Raw genomic sequence first — 18,019 nt, forward strand, 5'->3', positions numbered from 1 at the left:
AGTTCGCAGGCTTAAGAAACTTGTGACAGGTCTCATACCTCTTGACGTGGGCACTAGTCTGAAATTCCAATTTCAGTCTTTGGAACATCTCATATATTCTGCGACTTTCAAAACCGTCTTTGGTGCCACAATTCTAAACCGTTAGTATTACGCACTGAACTATCACGTAGTCATCAAAACGTGTATGTCAGATGTTTCCCAACATCTACAGACGGCGCTCGAGGTTCAACGCACTGAGCGGTGCATTAAGGACATAGCCCTTCTGTGCAGCAACGAGGACAATCCTCAGTTCACGAACCCAGTCCGCATAATTTCTACTGTCAACTCTCAACTAAATTTTCTCTAGGAACATATCTAAAACAGTAGAACCAAAGCGTGAGCTACGACATAATATGCAAAGACCTTTTGACTATGTTCATGATAACTAAGTTCATCTAATCAAATTATTCAATGAACTCCCACTTAGATAGACATCCCTCTAGTCATCTAAGTGATACATGATCCGAGTCAACTAGGCAGTGTCCGATCATCACGTGAGACGGACTAGTCATCATCGGTGAACATCTTCATGTTGGTCGTATCCACTATACGACTCATGTTCGACCTTTCGGTCTTCCGTGTTCCGAGGCCATGTCTGTACATACTAGGCTCGTCAAGTTAACCTAAGTGTATTGTGTGTGTAAATCTGGCTTACACCCGTCGTATACGAACGTTAGAACCTATCACACCCGATCATCACGTGGTGCTTCGGAACAACGGACCTTAGCAACGGTGCACAGTTAAGGGGAACACTTTCTTGAAATTATGGCGAGGGATCATCTTATTTATGCTACTGTCGTTCTAAGCAAATAAGATGTAAAACATGATAAACATCACATGCAATCAAATAGTGACATGATATGGCCAATATCATTTTGCTCCTTTTAATCTCCATCTTCGGGGCGCCATGATCATCATTGTCACCGACATGACACCATGACCTCCATCATCATGATCTCCATCATCGTGTCTTCATGAAGTTGTCTCGCCAACTATTACTTCTACTACTATGGCCAACGGTTAGCAATAAAGTAAAGTAATTACATGCCATTTATGTTGACACACAAGTCATAAATAAATTAAGACAATCCTATGGCTCCTGCCGGTTGTCATACTCATCGACATGCAAGTCGTGATTCCTATTACAAGAACATGATCAATCTCATACATCACATATATCATTCATCACATCCTTTTGGCCATATCACATCACACGGCATATGCTGCAAAAACAAGTTAGACGTCCTCTAATTGTTGTTGCAAGTTTTTACGTGGCTGCTATAGGTTTCTAGCAAGAACGTTTCTTACCTACGCCAAAACCACAACATGATATGCCAATTGCTATTTACCCTTCATAAGGACCCTTTTCATCGAATCCGATCCGACAAAAGTGGGAGAGATAGACATCCGCCAGCCACCTTATGCAACTAGTGCATGTCAGTCGGTGGAACCAGTCTCACGTAAGTGTACGTGTAAGGTCGGTCCGGGCCGCTTCATCCCACGATGCCGCCGAATCAAGATAAGACTAGTAACGGTAAGTAAATTGAACAAATCATCGCTCACAACTGCTTTGTTTTCTACTCGTGCATAGAAACTATGCATAGACCTAGCTCATGATGCCACTGTTGGGGATCGTAGCAGAAATTCAAAAAAATTCCTACGTGTCACCAAGATCAGTCTATGGAGAGACTAGCAACGAGAGAGAGGAGTGCATCTTCATACCCTTGAAGATCGCAATGCGGAAGCGTTACAAGAACGCGGTTGGTGGAGTCGTACACGCAGCGATTCAGATCGCGGTCGATTCTGATCTAAGCGCCGAACAACGGCGCCGCCGCGTTCAACACACGTACAACCCAGTGACGTCTCCCACGCCTTGATCCAGCAAGGAGAGAGGGAGAGGTTGGGAAAGACTCTGTCCAGTAGCAGCACAACGACGTGGTAATGGTGGAGGAGCGCAGTACTCCAGTAGGGCTTCGCCAAGCACTACAAGAGACGAGGAGGGAGAGAGGTAGGGCTGCGCCAAGAGAGAGATCAAATCACATGTATTGGGCAGCCCCATACCTCAAGTATATATAGGGGGAGGGGAGGGGCTGCGCCCCTTCTAGGGTTCCCTCCCCAAGGGCGGCAGCCCTAGATCCCATCTAGGGTGGCGGCTAGAGGGGAGAGGGAGAGAGGGGGGGGCGCCCTAGGGTGGGCCTTAAGGCCCATATGGACCTAGGGTTTGCCCCCTCCCACTCTCCTTGCGCCTTGGGCCTTGGTGGGGGGGGGGCACCTGCCTACCTAGGGCTGGTCTCCTCCCACACTTGGCCCACGCAGCCTTCTGGGGCTGGTGGACCCCCGGGACCCTCCCGGTGGTCTCGGTACGTTACCGATAGCACCCGAAACTTTTTCGGTAACCAAAACGGGACTTACCATATATAAATCTTTACCTTCGGACCATTCCGGAACTCCTCGTGACGTCCGAGATCTCATCCGGGACTCCGAACAATATTTGGTAACCACGTACATACTTTCCCTATAACCCTAGCGTCATCGAACCTTAAGTGTGTAGACCCTACGGGTTCGGGAACCATGTAGACATGACCGAGACAACTCTTCGGCCAATAACCAACAGCGGGATCTGGATACCCATGTTGGCTCCCACATGTTCCACGATGATCTCATCGGATGAACCACGATGTCAAGGATTCAATCAATCTCGTATACAATTCCCTTTGTCTATCGGTATGATACTTGCCCGAGATTCGATCGTCGGTATCCCGATACCTCGTTCAATCTCGTTACCGGCAAGTCTCTTTACTTGTTCCGTAATACATCATCCCGTGATCAACTCCTTGGTCACATTGTGCACATTATGATGATGTCCTACCGAGTGGGCCCAGAGATACCTCTCCGTTACACGGAGTGACAAATCCCAGTCTCGATTCGTGCCAACCCAACATACACTTTCGGAGATACCCGCAGTGCACCTTTATAGCCACCCAGTTACGTTGTGACGTTTGGTACACCCAAAGTATTCCTACGGTATCCAGGAGTTGCACAATCTCATGGTCTAAGGAAACGATACTTGGCATTAGAAAAACTTTAGCATACGAATTACACGATCTTGTGCTAGGCTTAAGATTGGGTCTTATCCATCACATCATTCTCCTAATGATGTGATCCCGTTATCAATGACATCCAATGTCCATGGTCAGGAAACCATGACCATCTATTGATCAACGAGCTAGTCAACTAGAGGCTTACTAGGGACATGTTATAGTCTATGTATTCACACATGTATTATGATTTCCGGTTAATACAATTATAGCATGAACAATAGACGATTATCATGAACAAGGAAATATAATAATAACTAATTTATTATTGCCTCTAGGGCATATTTCCAACAGCTATACCACTGTAGCATTCACGATGTACTAGCTAATATGGATATCAATATATGTTGAACTAGTATGCGTGCGGAGCTGCACGCGCTACTTTGTTTTAAGATATTTGATTGATGTAGGTACTAAAATTATGTACTCCTAAAAAAGGTACTAAAATTTATGTTTAAATATCAGTGTGTTAAATATTATACATACAAATGGTGATTAGTAAATGAAAAACATTTAAATATAAGCATGTGTATATAAAAATTATTTAGCATTACGAATAAAAGATATTTGTAAAACGTATGTACTCCCTCCGATCTGAATTAGTAAAGAATAGATTTAAATGTAAACCAGTGTATTGTATAAAAATGTTTAGTTAATGCGAATGTTTAGAATGTTTATTAAATCAACATTTTCAATTAATCCAAAAAAATATAAATATCAGGTAATGCGGACATTTAAAATGTTTAGACACGATTGAATATTCATTTCAACGGCTTAAATTTTAATTATGAATGTTTTTAACTATACGAACATTGAAATATACATATGTGCGTATAATTATTGAAATATTTATATAATTAAAATAAGATTTTTGAATTTTAATTTTACAAATACTTTTATTATTTTAAATTGTACAAACATTTTTGTAATTCATAAACATTTTTAAAATATATAAATATTTTGAAAGTAATACATGTACAATTTTAAAGTTAAGTAGTTTCGTTTGTATTTACAATATATCATAATTTACACACTATGTTCAAATTTATAAAAAAAAAGCAAAAGGTGTAAAATGGGCTGCACTGATCATAGCCCATTTCAGCTGACGGGCGCACGTATTTGAAAGAAGATATAAAGGGTAGTCATCCGACTCGCATGCCCCTGCCTGAAAGTACTAGCCGCGTAGAAGCATCTATTTCCTAGCAGAAGGCGGGAGGAGAAGGCGGAGGGGGTCTCCGAGCTAGGACGGGGCCCGGCGGCGGTGTGGGCATCGCCCTGTACAACTAGGCCAGAAAGCTTCAGTTCCATGGAGTATGTGCAAAGGAGACTAAAATCTCTGCACCTATCCGAGGCAGAGAAGAAGGGAGTGAAGCTAGGAAGGAGGAATGCGAGCCAGCTAGGATCTGGGAAGCTACAAGCTCTTGGCAAAGTGATGTCGGATAGACCAGCGAGGATTGACACACCGGTGAACACCTTGGAAAGAATCTGGTGCCCTTTCAATGGGATTGAATGCTAGGACTTGGGCATGAACAGATTCCTTTTCTCCTTCGGAGATGAGGCAGGGAAGAAAAATAAGCCCTCAATGGAGGTCTCCGGATGTGCAACAAAAGCTTGCTAGTGATGGAGAATTTTGACCCAAAGAAGACCCTGAATGAGTATGAATTCAGATTAATACCAATTTGGGTAAGAATCTACGGCATTCCCATGGGATCAATGAGTAAGGAATCAGGTGAAGAAATAGGGAAGAATATTGGCGAAGTATTAGATGTTGATGTGGATGATTGCGGAATGGCGATGGGAGAATATTGGCGAAGTATTAGATGTTGATGTGGATGGTTTTGCCACGGCATCAACTTAAGTCACAAACTAGCCCATGCTTGAGGATATGTGTGGCTATCATAATTATATGCACTCTGCGTAGTGAGAAACTATTGAAATTTTGCTGTGTGACTCATGGTTCATGTTAATGAAACTAGGGCAGTGCTCTGTTCTTCATAAATTTTGTTGAAAATTTCAGTAACAGAACTTGAGAAAACCTATGAGTGTGCACTTTTTGCGTATCAGTTTGCAGTTGTACAGAAGCTCTAGTCTCTACAATAATTAGTGACTGGGCAACAAGTATATACGGAGAACCGATGTGGCAATGGCAACATAGCTTTACAGGTCCCTGCCATTGAATTGGCCTATAATCCGGCCACATCGTTTGCACCTTTATTTTCTTGGGGCACTGGATATTGACTTTTGGCAGGTGTCGCATCCTGAATAAAACCAGCGACTGGTGCAATCTATTTATATCGAGGGAGAGTGCGCAAAAACATGGTATCATAAAGAAAAGGAGCATTCATGGAGAAGAAGTCATTGCATATGCTTTCTCACAGTGGGATAGGAAGCAGCCAAGCTTAGGGTCCTGTTTGGATACTCTAACTCATTTAAAGGTTAGAATCAGATTAAGGGTGTGTTTGGTTTGTATCCTCATCAATTATTGCCTGGCTTGGAATTGTGCCTGGATCTGACTAGTGGTTGTTTGGTTGCTGCCCTGGAAAAAATAAAGCTTGCCTGGCCTAAACTTCCTGTACTGTAATTAGCCTGGGCTGGACTTCAGGCATTGTAGTTAGCCTGAGCCAGGCGACCGAACTGGGACGCCTGGGTGTGCTGCCTGGGAGCTAAGCGGCAGCCTGGCTGCATATAAAATAAACAATAGCACCATTAAATGTGTTGACAGGACTTTGATGCTATGCCTAGGTCAGGCACCAACCAAACATAACATCGCCAGGCTAGCCTGGCCAGGCTGAAAAATTCAAAATCTCATGTCCACGCCAGGCAGCAGCAAACTACCAGGCATGAGGCTGAGGACTCATCCAAACACGCCCTAACTCTAGTCAAAGAGGTGGGGTTAGATGGAGCGCGGATATGGCGAGGCGCCTTCACGGGCGGTGCCAGAGGAAGAGAGGGAGAGGACGAGAAGCTTTGAGGAAGTGGGGAGGGATCTGCTACGGGGAGAGCGAGAAAAAAATGTATTTTTTATGATCTCGAGAAGAACTAACCCAAATAAGCACCTCTTGGGTGGGTTGGATTTTTTGGATGGGTTAGATGCATCTAACCTAAACTTTTTTTCGATAAAGGGCGCTTTTATTATCTCAAAAAGTAGCATCAAGAGGATACAAAGCATTAGGAGTAACACCTGGCCCTGCATAATTAAGATGCACACAGCCAATCACCTAATGTCTTATAAAAAGAAAGAAAAAAAGACGACAAATGGGCGACAGTAGAGTCATATAGACTGACACTATGTCTATGTCGAAAGGGGTGGTGGACCGATCCGGAGATTATGCTGCCACCCATGTTCGGTAAAAACCTCCGTAGCCACCTGCTCCAACTGCGTACACACCGCCTTGAACAACTGTTGGTACTCCACTCATTGTAGCGTAGACCACGTATGAAGCGAGTGCGTACAACGGAAAATAACCTGCAAAGAAGAAGCATTTTTTCGTTATTGAAAACCAAATCGTTTCTACATAGCCAAAGCAAACATAGTAAGGCATACGCTCCCACCCTTATTAGCGTTTTCAACCTATTTGGAATACCATCCAACCAATGACCAAAAATATTGGCGACACTTGTGGGCGGACACAAATTTGACGCTATTTGGATGACTGACCATGTAGAACGTGCAAACTTGCATTGAAAAAAGAGGTGTTTGATTGTCTCTTCATGAGTGCAAAAACAACACTTCTTACTCCCTGGTCAGTTGCGCCGTGCGAGGTTGTCTTTGGTTAGAACAACTCACCTACGAAGATACCACATGAAGATTTTAACTTTTAGTGGAATCTTTGACTTCTAGATTTTCTTGTTATTACTCATTGGTACCTCAGAATGCGTGAGCGCACGGTACATAGAGTCTACTGTGAAAGATCCCGATGCAGTAAGGTTCCAGCGAAACACATCCCGACCTTGTGTCAAAATTGATCAAATCCAGACGGGATAAAAGATTATGCCATGACATAAGACGGGGGCCAATCAAATCCCGCTTAAACGAAATATTGGGCGGGAATGAACTGAGCACCTGCGCAATAGTTTTATTCTTATCACGAGTGATGTTGTACAAGGCTGGATATTGTTCTCGGAGACTGGCATTGCCTAGCCAGATGTCTTCCCAAAAACGAAACTCCGACCCGTCCTTTATCGTGAAAGACCCAAAGCGAAAGAGATGTTTTTTTGTTGCCATTAGGCTAGCCTAAAAGTGCGAGTCACCAGGTTTCCAATATGCCCGAGACACCGCCTTTTGACCTAGATACTTGTTGCACAACATGGTTTGTCAAACACCATCCTCAGTAAGAAGTTTAAACAACCACTTACTAAGTAGGGCCTCATTCTTGACTTCGAGGTCATGAATTCCAAGGCCACCTTGGTCTTTTGGCCTACAAACCACACTCCATTTGTCCAACATGTATGTTTTCTTTTCACCATCTCCTTGCCAAAAGAATTTGGATATAAAATAGTCCAGTCTTTGCAGGATCCCTTTTGCATCTAACCCAAACAAACCCTCCTGTTTGAATATTTTTGGGTTAGTTGAGACGAAACTAACCCAAATTAACTCTAACCCATGGATCCAAACATGGCCTAGGATTCAAGATGACACCAGATTATTTGGTGTGCTAATACGACATACTAAAACAATTCACAGCTAGCACTCGACTATAGTTGTTCCAGCCTGGGGTAGACGAAGCTACTCCCTCCTTCCATCTATATAGGGCCTAATGCGTTTTTCAAGACCGCCTTTGACTATTGATAAAATTAATACTACATGACATGCATAATGTGAAAATTATATCATTGAAAGCTCCTTTCACATACGAATTTGATGATGTGCTTTGTGTAAGTTGCATGTCATATATTATTGCTCTAACATTTGGTCAAAGTTAGCCTCGAAAAACGCATTAGGCCCTATATAGATGGAAGGAGGGAGTAAGAAAAATAAGAGGGCTGACTGCCTGCCTAATCATACGTGCTGATACATGTATTTGCCTAAGTCCAAGAAAAGCTAGGGTTCGTGCCTCTCGCCGGCTCCGCTGCAGGTCCGCCTCATTCCCGGTGGCCCTAGAGCCATGGGGGCGCGGTGGATCCTGGCAAGGGCCGGCGGGAGGGCTCCGTTGTTAGTCGTTCCTTCAAGATTATTTGTTAGGGTTTGTGTCCTATTCAGAAAGACGAGACGGCGGCGGCTCCCTGAAAATGGAATAAAGGTCTCCCCGCCTAGTCCCCATTCCGGTGATGCGTCTAGCATCGTTGGTGGGCGTGTGAAGGTGTGTCTCCAACGGATCTATCCTCGGTGGATTTGCTCGGATCTGATTGTGGTTCGTCTAAGTTCGTGTGTCTTCAGGTTGGATCCTTTCGATCTACGTTATTCTTCATCAGCGATGATTGCTGTTCTAGTGCGCTGGTCCTACGGGGCCTTAGCACGACGACTTCCCGAATGTCTACTACAACAAGTTGTGCCCGACTCTGGCGAGGGGAGGGGTGATGACGGCGGCACGCCTTCAGCTCGCTTCAATGATTGTAGTCGTCGCTAGATGGTCTACGGATCTGGATGTAATTTTTATTATTTTTAGTGTTCGTTGTACTGCCATGATAGAAGATGAATAAAATGAAAGTTTTCTCGCAAAAAAAGCCGCATGATGGTCCAATGCGTACGTTAGTTGGTTGACTCGTCCCCATGGACGTTTATTAGGCTCCTGGAGTTGACTGGACTTCACACTTGCTTCTAACGTGGTAGCACTGCCCGCGGTCGCAGGGACTGCAGGGACGTGCTTCTTCTTGCCCTTGCCTTTGGTGGTCGCAGCCCCTGCTTTACATCCGCACCCTCCTTGTCCAAAGACGCTGCTGTACCTCTTCGATTGCTGCCCAGGCATCCTTGAACATCCGCAGCCCCCATCTGCCCCCCGCCGATGATTTTCATAGCGGACACCATGCCGGGAGGATAGAGTAATTCGATGTGGGGGGGTGGGGGGGGGGGGGGGGTACTCAGTGAGCGAGCATGAGTTGTTATGTGATGTGTGGTTGACCATAGCTATGGACTTTATAGGCAGGAACTCAAGGGGCTCCATCTTTTGGCAGCGGGTGCATGCTTCGTCTCCGTAGCTAACAAGTTTCGGGTCCTACGACATACACGTCATCCATGAACGTTGTGTGAAGTCGATATCACATCTATGGTAGCAACTCTGACATGATTTTTTGCGGTGTGATTCAATGAGTGGAGACAATGTGTCCATTGGGCTCGTCAACCATGAAGATCAAAAGTATTGCTTCTTCTTGCTCTACATATTGGTAAATTCACTCACTCAATGTTGCTCTACATGTTGTATAGTCTGCATGTGATGCCGTGATGTACTAAAGGACATAGGACATACCATTCATGCACATACATTGTTAGATGAAGCTCAAGGGATAGTATGTTTGGGACGACATATGCCGATTCTGCCTCAAGTATCGTTGAATTTGGAATTGACGAATTCAAAAACTTAACAAATATCCGTTATCTCAGATGGTAATATTTACATTTGAACTATTCTTGTACTATGGATAGTTGCATGTTATTTATGGATGAATTGTTCTATTTTCTGTAATATAATTTTGGTGTTGCGGTCTTATAGAGAAAAAAAATGGAGGCGGGCATTTAGAAGAAATGGTTGGATGACCAGATCCTGCATCAGTGTCCATTGACTGGACCGGACCAGTTCGTGAACAAATAGTTTGTCCGTTTAGGGGATGGCGTTGAAGATGTACTTAGACAAGATTTGCCAAAAAGAAAAGAGCTGGTGCAGGCTGCCAACGCTAATCAGGAGTAAACTTGACTGTTTCGGATCCGCTGTGACATTTATTTTGAGTCCATCCGCTATGACAGGTGAATCGAAAGAATAGTCCAAAGTCCAGGTTCAGCTCATATATAGTGTCCGCGTGGCCTTGCGCTATTTTCTGCACGAAAAGGCCTTATGCTTGTGCCCTCCTCCGCTACGTCGCCGTGTATACCCAGGAGGAATCACCCATGCTATCGGAGACTACGTCGACGTGTATCTCTCCTTACGGAGGAAGAAGAACAACACCGCCAGGGTGAGGGCATCCATTGAGTTCAGCCTGGTGGACGTCGGCGGATCTTCAGCCTCGCGTACGGCGACAATGGAGCTCGATTGCACCAGTGACACGATCGGCGCCGCCAACGGTCATAACAAGTTCAAGAAGAGGAGCGAGCTGGAGGCGCCGCCGTACCTTCGCGACGATCGCACCCTCATTCAGTGCGTCATCGCTCTTCACAAGGAATCGATTTTTTTCTGGACATGATGGACATGACATCGCGAGCTGGTTGGTGACCTTGATTTTGCCATAGAGATAGTAGGATCAGATATAGTGCGATAAGTCGATGGTCTTGCCACGAGCTCTCGTAATGTATGCCTATTGTCTAAGGAAAGGAAGAAGGTTTTTCTTCTGGACAAAGTAACAAACTGTTTTCGCACACTTCTATTCTGACTTTTGAAGGGTACATTTATAGAAGACAATTATTTTATCACAATGCCTTGTCATTTATGGATATTTTGTTTTTGGGATCTTCATCTTAAAGGCTTGTATAATCATTCAATAATTCTTTTGCACCAAGACGTGGATCTAAGTGGCTTTCTAACATCCTAATTTTACCCTTTTACTTTATATATATCAAGTTTGTTGAACACCAGATGGAAACGTACTCGACAAACGAAGTGCTTAATGCTACCGCGGTTGGGGTCCATCATCCAGCACTCCGTTTGCACGAGTTGGACCTGAAAGATTCTTTGTCGGGGGAGGATCTATCAATGACGTCAGGCCTGGAGAATGGACACCAGGAACCATTTGTTATTAGTCGATGGGTTCTGTTCTTTCTGTTTGTTAGCAGAAATTCAGTGAATTTTAGTCGCTTACATGGTACAACCTTTATATGATGACAACAAACCTTCTTCCTTTCTTCAGGTAAAAGTACTGTTTGCAAAATGATCATCGATCAGCTATGTGATCAGTGTATAGTTGTTGTTACTCAGGTTTTGTGTATTACAGCTCTGATTGCGCTTCTTATGATATTTGGACCATCCATTCTTTCTTGACAAAGTCACCAGTAGTTTATTTCTGCTGTTTTATAAGTGTGTAGTGTCATTAATTATGCATTCAACTTTTTATCAACATCCCTTGCTATAATTTTATTCTAATCATACGATGGGTACAAGCTCTCAAGCAATAGGAATTTTTATCTCAAATGTCACAGGAGTCATTTTATTATGGACTTCCTAATGAGGAATCGTTATGTGTTCATGATTATAACTTTGATCATCTAGGTACAATGCATGTTTCATGAGAACCTGATGTCTCTTTTGTTATTGGCAAGAGATGTGCACTGACTTTGTTACTGATGCTGCTCCTGTCCTAATTGCAGATGCATTTGATATGGATTTACTACTCTCTTGTATGGAAACACTGAAACAGGGTAATGTTGTTGACATTCCGAGTTACGACTTCAAAACACATAAGAGTGTCTCATGTGCAAGAAAGGTAATACTATACAAAGGTGTGGTCAGGACCATAGTTTTAAATAGCCGGCTATAGCCCCGCTATAGCTGTTTGAGGGTGTTGCCGCTAAATGATTTCATGTACAATTTGCCGCTATAGCCCCGCTATAGCCTGCTATAGCCCAGCTATAGCTGTTTTTAAGGGTCGCCGCTAAATGCCATAGCCCGCTATTTAAAACATTGGTCAGGACCAACAATAATTTGATAAGATGCTGAAATCAAATTTCTGGTAACGACATTCTTCTAATGGATCTGTATCTGCTATAGATCATTAGTTCTTTGCAACAATTTGATAAGATGTTGGAATGAAAGGTGTCATCAGGACTAACAAGAAAAAAATGACAGTCATAATCGAAAAAAGACTTATGTCATCAAATGTTTCCTGTAAGAAACAAAATTGTTTAAGGGGAAAGCGTTTCGTAATATTTACCAACCTTCTGTTATGTGAATGTCAAATGAAATTAAAATAGTAAATCACCTCCTTGTCAGCAAGAAGTTTCTTGCTGCGACTGATTTGTAACATTGGAAGCCATGGCACTCTAACCATGTTGTGAATAATGCAACATTTCTCATACCATTTTTATGTATAAATATTTTGTCGGAAAGAATTGTGCAATTATGCCTTATAAATCATAACTCTTGGATGCAACTTCTTTCACAATTTTTTTGTCAGGATGTATGACTACTTTGATGAAAATTTACTAGTTGACTTTTGTTTTCTTTGCATTTCAGATCTGACAGATAAAGGCACTGTGCCTTGTATCATGCATTCCCATCTTGGTATCTGTTTGTAACATCAACATTTTTGCCATGCTAATTGGTTACTTTAACTTATTACATATTGCATTTCTTATATTTCTATGTATGTTTCTTTTAACTAACAAACCACTCTATTGATACATCGGTAACTATAACCGTTTAACATTCTTTTGGTACAGTGAACCATATTCACCTATTCAATTGTCATGATCCATTACAGGAATCACATTTCAAGCAATCTATTCATTGTGCATTTTTGGTGAGGTTTGCATGCGAGCGGTGGGAGGAGCACATGAGAGGCGAAGGCGGCAGCGGCAACGATTTTGATCGATGGTACGCCTCCCTGCGATTTCGATCAATCATACGCCTACCTGCTGGAGGCGGTGGCGTGATCCTGCCGTGCCACCTGACGCTAGCTTCCTTACCGGGCTACTGCACCAAGACTTGCCCGTCTGTATCCCCTTATGCTTTCCACTGGACTCTCGCTGTCAGGTCAAGAAAGAGGGCGACAGAGACGACATCCTTGCAGGAATGAGCTTCCACGGAGGAATTGGAGTGGGAGGAGGAGATAAAGCTGGGCATGGTGATGAGGTTTGGGGGCTCATCCGCGTCGTTGGCAGCAAGCATGGAGGAGGTGGCGGGGCTCAGCCGCGGTCGTCTGGCAATCACTTAGTATACTTATATGTCTCAATTTCTAGAAATCTTATATTCTTCTATAATCGTTTACAAACCCATGAGAACAAGTCATGGGAGCTTAATTATGTTAAGCGCCAATATATTACGCTCATCAAATCAGCCTATCATCACTTGCCAAATTCTTTTTCTTATTTTTCCAACCAACAACTTGCACCTGACTCAGCTATTGCATATAATGCGGTTTTAGTTTTTTCTAACGTGAACAACCAATATATTTCGTTGAAGAGGCTCTCATTGCTTGCATGCAGATGTACCACACAAATCACAAAGAAGCAACAGAAAAGAGCAGAGTGCCTACCTAGCACCGCAGCGGCACGCCTCAGGCGGCGCAGAAAGGCTGTGCCCCAACAACTAGTGTCCAACATTGTGTTGCAGGCCACTCACATCCATGAAGAAATGGTGGGGCTGCTCTGCTGAGATGGCCACGGATAAAGAAGGAAAAAGGGACTGAGGCTGTTACTACTATGTATGTTGCCTGGAATATTTGGAAAGAGCGAAACGGAAGACTCCTTGAAGGAAAAGATACCACCACATTACCGGGAGCTGCTGAACTTGTCTGAAGCTACGTCGCTCTTCTTTAAGATGCTTGCCAGAACTAATTTAGGCCTTTGTACAGCGAAGTGCCATCTTATCTTGGCTGGTTCGATTGTTTAGCCTTTTGTTTTCTGATCTTTACCCTGTAAAGGGATTGTAATTCCGCCTTTTCAATGCCAAGCCCCTCTTTGACAGTCCTGGTTTTGGCCGTTGTTATATTCATTTTCTACATAAGCAATATCCTTACGCTTCTGCCTTCCTTCTGAACACAGCGTCTTACCCCAAAATCTCTCTCTCCCACAGCTCGCAACCATTGCGGTTCAACCCCTCGTTTTACGTGGTCGCGCGTGTCTGACTCTCAGCATCGATGCTCTGTAACCCCTGCCTGCCATTGCATAACATGGCACCCTGCAAGGTATGCATGTGCTGAAAATGCACGCTGCTGCAACAAGGCAGGTGTTTCGCTAGGCCGGCAAGTGCACGCTGCTGCAACAAGGCAAGCGTTCCTTTAGGCCGGCAGCTGGTGCGAACAGCGTATGCAGCAGAGGCAGCTGGGGCTATTGCGAGGCCTAGTGGTAGTGTGCTTGCTCGCTCCTGCAAAGGTCTTCCAGGGATGCTAGCGGCGCTGTGGCAAGCTACAAGCAGAGTGCCAAACAAGCAAGCGATGCTGCAAGTGGTAACCATTGCTGGAAGGCCAGGAACAAGTACGGCGAGGGGGCACTATTGTGGTGTGATGCCGATAGGATTTTCTGCGAGCGCGATGCCGCGACTGTGTCCACCGGTGGTGTGAGGCCAGAGACGGGTATGACAAGGGAGTGTTGCGGTGGTGTGCTGCAAGCCGGTGTTGTGAAGGGAGCACCGTGTTGAAAAGGCCGCCGAGGGTGCTTTTTTTTGGAAATGAAGGCGTGCCCCCCCCCCCCCCCCCCCCCCGCACATCTACATCATAATGATGCATGCGACCATCTTATTAAAAAGTCTCGAAGTAGCACAAAGTCATAAATGTATTACAGCTCACAAGCGAAGCAAAAGAAAGAAAATAAAAGTACATGCTTTGAGTTGCAATGATGATCGACGGTGTTGTGATGGCAGCCGATGATGCTGCATGGCGATGGAGATGGCCGTTTGTGAGCCTCCAAGATGACCGGGCGACGACGCGATAAGGACGACCAAGGATTTCATCAAACGGCCGGGAGTCGACAGATCTGGGAGCACGACTGGTCGCTCGACTCCTAGTACTAGCCATATTTGTTTTCTGAAATTTAATTTAGCCATATTATTTTGACTACAGAATTAGGTGGGACCAGTCACGGGGACTCAGCGTGGCGTGCTGCCCAAGAAATCGACCAAATCCAGCCTTTTATTGGTTGCCGTCGTCGTAGCTAAGCCTCCCATAGAATCAATCTACCCAGCGAGCTTCAAACCAGGTCGCTCCTCGTCTTCGATCACTTCCAAAGAGATGGGGGAGGGGGAGAAGGCCATGATTAGAGTACTGTCCGTCACTGCCGTCGGATTGGCCTGTACCGCGTTGAGGCTGTACGAGAAAGAGCTCAGGTCCCTCTTCACCTCCAGGCCGGCCTTCCTCAAGACCTTGGACCCCGCCGGGGCTGATCCGGTCATCGGCCGCGACGACGAGATCGACCGCGTCATCTGCATCCTCTGTGGCCGGACCAAGAACTGCGCCGCGCTCGTCGGCGCGGCCGGCGTCGGCAAGACGGCCATCGTGGAGGGCCTCGCCCAGCGCATTGCCGCTGGGGCGGTCCCGCCACGCTCGCCGGGGCCCGCGTGGCGGAGCTCGACGTCGGGGCGATGGTCGCGGGGACTCAGTGGCGCGGCATGTTTGAGCAGCGCTTGAAGGATGCCATCAAGCAGGTGGAGGATGCCCGCGGCAAGCTCATCCTCTTCATAGACGAGATGCACATGATTGTTGGTGCTGGCGACCGAGACGGCACCGGGGACGCTGCCAACATCCTCAAGCCGGCGTTAGCCCGTGGCCGCATCCGTTGCATAGGCGCAACCACATCTGAAGAGTACCGCAGACACATTCAGAAGGATGCGGCGCTCGATCGGCGGTTCCAAAGGGTTGATGTCGAGGAGCCGAGCGTGCCAGCGACCGTTGCCATCCTGCAGGGGTTGAAGCACCGGTACCAAGACCATCATGGACTGACGATTCGCGACGACGCTCTAGCTGCTGCCGCACAGCTCGCCGCCCGTTATATTACAGGTAGTATATTCGTCATGTGGTTAAGAATTTAATTTAATGTACTTTCATATTGGGTCTGTGCATCTTGAAGAAATTGTGGATTTTACTCTTGTTAGGTCGCCAGTTTCCTGATAAAGCAATTGATTTGATGGACGAGGCATGCACTACCGTGAAGTTGCATAAGCAAAAAGAAGTTCAAAATAAGGAAACTAACACTACAAATGCACCGGAGGAGTTAACCGTTGGTCCATGCCATATTGCCCAGGTAAATTAACATCCCTTGCTAATCGTATCAGTGTGAGTAGTTTTCATTTGTTTCGGTGTGATGTTCATATGCCATGTTCTATTGTTATATGAAGGTTGTGAGCCGGTGGACTAAAATTCCGATCACCACACTTGGTAGAGAGGAAGAGAAGTTGAGCCACCTAGCAGACAGATTGCATGAGAGGATTGTTGGACAGTTTGAAGCGGTTAACTTGGTTGCCCAAGAAGTGCTACGTTCTAGGGTCGGCTTTGATCAATCTGGCCAACCAATTGGCTCTTTCCTCTTTTTGGGCCCGGCTGGTGTTGGAAAGACAGAGCTTGCGAAAGCACTTGCGGAGAAGTTGTTTGACAATGAGAAGGCATTAGTCCGCTTTGACATGTCTGAATATGCCGACAGTGGTTCTGTGTCACGTCTCGTTGGAGGACCTCGAAGGTTTAGCTTCTACACACTTTGGACTTGTATTTCTTTCTGAAATTCCTACTCATGTCTCACTTTTTCATTCGACTTTCTGAAGCTATGAAGAAGACGGACAACTCACCGAGAAAGTCAGGAGCCAACCGTATAGCGTTGTTCTTTTTGACGACGCGGATAAGGCACATCCCTCGATATTCAAGGTTCTCATTCAACTCCTTGATGATGGCATGCTGGTTGATGGGAAAGGACGCAACGTAAATTTCAAGAACACTATCATCATCGTGAGCTCAACTCTAGGAGCAGAGAACCTGTCAGCTAGAATGGACAGAGAAAACATAGAAACTGCACGAGATCTTCTCATGAAACAGGTATGTGTATCCCAAACTGTCCCTTGTAAAGTCCCGGTGCGCACCCTGTCGATTGATAAATTTACTTGTTGATGATGCAGGTCGAGAAACGCTTTAAGCCTGAATTTCTCAACAAACTGAGTGAAATTGTGATGTTTGAGCCGCTTTCACACGATGAACTGAGGAAGATCACGAGAATCCAGATGAAGAGGGTCATTGATACAGCAGCTTATAAGGGCATCTCTCTGCTTGTAACAGATGCCGCATTGGATGTCATTTGGTCAGAAGCACATGACACGGTAAGCACAACATGTTATTTTTACCAAACCAAATCATACTTATTTGGGTAGTTATTTGTATACATATCCTGCTTACGATGCATACATGTACTATGTATTGCAGGTGTATGGCGCAAGGCCTATTAAAAGGTGGATGAAGAAAAATGTGACAAGAGTTCTTGTGGACATGCTGGTCAATGGAGAAGCATGTCAAGGGTGGACCATCTCCATCGATGCCGCTGACGATAATAAGGGGCTGAAATACCAGGTACAGAAGTAGCATGCCGGAGGTGGCAGATCTACGTGGCCAGATATGAGTTTTGTGTGCTATATCTGTATCTGTAACAAACCGGTCAGTACAAGTTCCACGTTTACGGGTAATTAATCTTGCTTGGTGGGACTTGTACTTCATGATGTGCCCACCGAGGAAAGGGAAAACCTCTATGACTGACTGCTACTGAGTTTAGATCTTCTATATGAAAACTAAGCCTCGGCTTGAGCTGACTCTGATTTTCTACGTCGAAACCTTTCTCCCTCTCAGCCAGCGCACCCTCCTCAGTCGGAGCCACCGATGCTCCCCCAATCTGGCGTCCGCCTTGTCAAAGGTGCGCATCGGCCATCTCTCTGACAATCAGCCATTGGGCCTCGCTCGGGGAGGTGGCGGGCTTGAATTAGCCTATCTGAATTTGAGATGCCATTGTAATATTTGAAGAAGAAGGACGGTCAGTACATCGCTTACCTGGGAGCTTGTGCCCAATCAATGTCGACCGGTTGGAACGGCAACATCGAGCTTGGACGTTGTGGAGA

General features: G+C 45.2%; 1 pseudogene; it reads left to right on the forward strand.

The window, feature by feature from the left end:
• The first annotated feature begins 15,112 nt into the window (after positions 1-15,112).
• On the forward strand, positions 15,113-17,722 carry LOC123151351 (chaperone protein ClpB1-like; annotated as a pseudogene).
• Positions 17,723-18,019: the final 297 nt, after the last annotated feature.

The sequence above is a fragment of the Triticum aestivum genome, chromosome 7A (assembly GCF_018294505.1).
Source record: "Triticum aestivum cultivar Chinese Spring chromosome 7A, IWGSC CS RefSeq v2.1, whole genome shotgun sequence".
Lineage (NCBI taxonomy): Eukaryota > Viridiplantae > Streptophyta > Magnoliopsida > Poales > Poaceae > Triticum > Triticum aestivum.